General features: G+C 26.1%; 1 protein-coding gene across 2 annotated transcripts in view; it reads right to left on the reverse strand.

Annotated features, from left to right (window-relative positions):
• The window catches only part of LOC117178946 (proteoglycan Cow), a 36,660-nt gene that overhangs the window by 31,407 nt on the left and 619 nt on the right, over nucleotides 1-4,634 (reverse strand). The window lies entirely within an intron of this gene.

Raw genomic sequence — 4,634 nt, forward strand, 5'->3', positions numbered from 1 at the left:
AATGTAATATAATATATAGTTTGAGCATACAACATTTACATATCACAACTTTTGGCGACTAAAATTGTTTTCAGTATCCAATGAAGTTAGGTATAGTTTAAGTTTCAACGTTCCGGAGTAGAAATTTGTTCATTTTTAATGTTTCCCACTTGAAATTACTTTTTATTTCTAAATTTATTTTTTAGTATAGACATATAATTCAATTTTAAAGGATTGCAGTTGATAATTTTTCGATTTTGAACGATGAAAAGGACGGTAATTTTTTTTTGATTTTAGAGTAATTTGTGTATTTAATTTCAGTGTTAAATAATAAATTTTTAATGCAATTACAATTTAAAATTATAGAATTTCAAAAGCTTTGATTTTGAAACATTCAATTCAGTGTTTTATTTAAATTTCTTTGAATGTTAAATGATCAAATTTTTAAAAATCAAATCTGAAAGTATTTAATTTTTAAGATTTTGAAATTGTTCTATTTTTAAAACTTTTATCTGAAATGGTTCACTTTCGAAATCCTTCATTTTAAATAAAACTTTTTAAACTATTTAAAAGTTTTTCAATTTCACACACTTATAACTTTAAATGCTTTCATTTAGAAACTATAAAAGTTCAATTCCTTTTCATTCCTTTTATAATATTATCCTTTTTTGAAATTTTACCTAATCTAAACTTACAGCTTGAATTTGAACGTTTTCAGTTCAAAATCGTGCAATAATTTTGTTATAATTTAAACGGTTTCAATTATTTTAATTATTTCAATTAATTATTCTTTTAAAAATGCTGCATACTTGATATTTTTGAGACTAGGAAATAAAAAACTATAGAGGTAAACGCGCGCGTGCGTTTACCTCTAATTTTGAATAATAGGTGTGTCAAATATACCATACACCTGTACTTTTCTCAAAATGAAATCGATTGGGCAATAAAATAATAGATCTTCACAAATTCGAATTTCCGGAGATCTTGTACCAGTTTCCTTTGAAAGAAGAGTGCATTCAACTGTAATTCAAGATTCAAGCATATGCAGGCAAGCTGAATGGGATGACAAAGGCAAAGAAAAGGGTATATACATATAGCATCTTGCATCTTGGAACTACCTTTGAGGAAAGACATGTCTATAACTAATGTAGGATTATACAATTAGTCAAATCGTGTTTGTTAATTTGAGTTTTAGGAAATACCAATTAGCACCTGGGCTTTATGAAGGACTTTTGAAAGTAAAAACTATATTTGCCGAAAAGATGAATATAGAAGGGGCTGCTCTACTTTGAATTAGGCGACCTAGTTTAAAAGACTTATGACTGATTTTTGCAAGTCTATTAAAACATTGAGGGATAATCCCCAAGGATTTTGTGGTATAGATGCAGCTGCTTTAATCGAAGATGAAGTAATAGTCTTTGAATAAAGTCGAGTAGGTGGATATACTCGTTATTTTCTTCTCTACGACATTGATTACTTAAATTTATACGCATGTTGTGTATATCATTCTTGAATACAGTAAATAAGTCTACTTAAAATTATTATACATATTAACATTTTTCTGAATTTAAGAAAGTCAATGTCCAAATTTCAAAATTTAATCATACGGGTAGTTATCATAATCAGGTCTCTGGAAAAAAAGATTCAAAGAATTGAAATGATATTATCAGTCATGCATTGTGAAAGAAACCACATTATTATTTTATAAAAATCTAAAGTTTTAAAAAAATATTATTATTTTTAAAAATTGCTTTTGTAAATGAATTTGTTCTTACTGTCACTTATTATGAATTTCAAAAAATTGGTTGAATTTTCATAAATCATAGCTTCCTTTTCAGGGAGAATGTTCCCTGTATCTCCACTGTTTACAATTGCAACTGTAAGGTACATGATTAAAATAAATATTTTCTGTAAGATTTAAAATATTTTAATAAGAAGCATGTCTTTTTTTTTAATGACGTAATCAGTAATATTATTTGGATATTATTTAAGTTCACTTCTAAATTAAATATCAGAAAAATTATGAGGTGTAATAACTTGATTTAATTTTTTTGCTGTGTAGAAATAGTCTCATAATTTAAAATTAGTAAATAAATTATAAATATATATGCAATTTTTCCAATCAGAGTCAATAGTCCGATGATTGGTTGAATGTAATTGTTCATATTCTTTTATTTTCTGGTGTAAATTGTTCAAATAAATGTAGTAAAAACATCAAATATTTGAAACTGTAATACCATACAATTGTTTTGGACATCATTTAGTAAAATTGATCTAGAATTGAGCAAAAATTAGATTATTTTTAAGTCCTCATTACCTTAATTTCCGAATTAGGTCTTAAATTCAGGCAAATTTTACTCAAAGTCAGATCAAATTTGCTTGAATTCAGAAAAGTTTTACTGAATATAATCGCAACTAATTTTAAGGTTTAAATTTTGTATAATTTAAAGTATTTTTTAATGTTCGGGAAAAATACAGGATATAAATCAAAAAAGATATGACGAAATTACTTATAGGTATGCACGTATAAATTCTTAAATCGATGTACATATATTACTACAAATCCTTGAAAATCAGATAATCTTACATCATAATAAAAAGTCCTCTAAATTGCTTTATATCCATTTTAAGTTGTCAAGTTCTCTAATAATATAATGAGAAAATGGAACCGTACATTTATGAGAATTTCAATTATTAATTTTTTCAATACATGAATTTCCATGATTCTAATTTAAAATTTTTAATTTTCACGAATTTCGAAGTTTAAAATATTTCGGTTCGGAAAATTTAAATCGTTTGAATTTTCAAACTTTCTACTTTTAAAAATAATTCGGTTTCATAATATGTAAATATTCACGTCTGGAAATGTCATTCAATTTCTTTAATTCGTCATTTTGCAGCCTGTTTAGATAAAACTTCCATTTTTGAAAATGACTAATCTAAAGTTTATTTATTCTTAAATAGTTTAAGTGTTTAATTGCTTATTTCCAGACTTATAGCACATTGTAAATTGTTTATTTTTTAAGGATTCAATTGAAAAAGTGAACTTTTTCGAAACCTTACATATATTAGATACTAAAAATATTTAAACATTTAAATTTGAAATTTTACAATGAAGATTGAATTTTTAAATTTAAAATGTTTTTAAAACTTGAAAATGTTAATGATCTAATTTAGAGATTTATTTCAATTGAAAGAAACTGGAAAACAATTACAAAATTGTTCAACTTTAACGACTTTATGCTTGAAAATTTTAATTTTTGTAATGCATAATTCAACTTTGAACGTTTCAGTTTGTAAATTACTAATTTTTTACTATTTCAATGAATTTTTTCAATTCGTAATAGGATGGAAGTTATTGCAGGCTTTATGTTTCTGAAATCTATCTATTAAAAAATGTACTTCTTTTAATGTTTCTGCATTTGTTTCATTTGTCACATTTGAATTTTAAATATGTTTATTTTAAATTATTCAATAGTAATAGACATGTATTTAATTTTTAATTCTATACACGACTTTTAACAGGGCCTAAAGGTTTAAAATATTCACATAATTCTAAATACTAGAACACTAAAAGTATGGGCTATATTTGGAAATTGAAACTTCTCAAAATTTTAAATGCAGACCTTATTAGTTCTTAGAACAACAAAAAACATATTTTTCTGATATTTTTCCTTCACTTGTATCCATTACGATTTTCATTAGTAATCTTGAAAGGCTTTCAGTTGAAAAAGCTTAATTCTGAAGAACTTTGAATTTAAAGCAGTTCAATTTTGAATGGTTTAAATTTAAAATTGGCCAGTCATGAAATGACTTAGTTGAAGTGAAAAAGAATTTTAGATCTAAGCTGAGTTTTTTACCAGTTATAACTTATAAATATATCATTTATGTTAAACTCAAATTTCTTCATTATTTCTCTGAACTGACTTTTCGTGATGATATCTTGATATATCCCTGAATGTGAAAGTATCTACTGTTCAAACAGATTCCAATTGGGGGGTTTAGATTCTCAGAGTCGACTCTGGCACTGAGCTCTTCGAGTTGGATGGTTGACAAAAATTGTCGTGCAGAATGGGTAAATCTGCAATATATATCTAACCCTTAAATACCGCAGTAGGAATCAGTGGGCCCCATTGACATCAATTTCCCAATTGGAAAGCCAGTAAATCGTATGTTATCATTATTTTAATCTAAAGTTGGCAACAAAATTACACAAAAACTTGAAAAGTAATCATCAATAATTCTTTTCAAGATTCTGATTCTTTTGTAGTTAATAGACTTCACTAGCATTGATCTCTTGAAGATTCAATCAACGTATATTTTCATGATGAACACAGAAAGCTACTCGACAAGCATACAATATATAAGAGTAGAAGCAATCTAAATATTTTTGCCATGCACTTACTATTTTTCGTATAATTGAACTCGAATTGAGAAGGTAATCGAAAGAATTGTAGGCACACCTCATTGAAGAAAACTAGGAGTCTTGAAATTTTAAATCTTTTGGGGAAAATGTTTGTTGATACCAATATGCAACCGTTGCAACCAGTTTTTTTTTCAATGGAATATTGTACTACATAAGTATATGCATAGGTAATAGTTACAGCTTTTATATATTGAAACTAGTATATTGAAGGTAGTTTTACGCAATGCTA

Source organism: Belonocnema kinseyi, chromosome 8 (genome assembly GCF_010883055.1).
Source record: "Belonocnema kinseyi isolate 2016_QV_RU_SX_M_011 chromosome 8, B_treatae_v1, whole genome shotgun sequence".
Lineage (NCBI taxonomy): Eukaryota > Metazoa > Arthropoda > Insecta > Hymenoptera > Cynipidae > Belonocnema > Belonocnema kinseyi.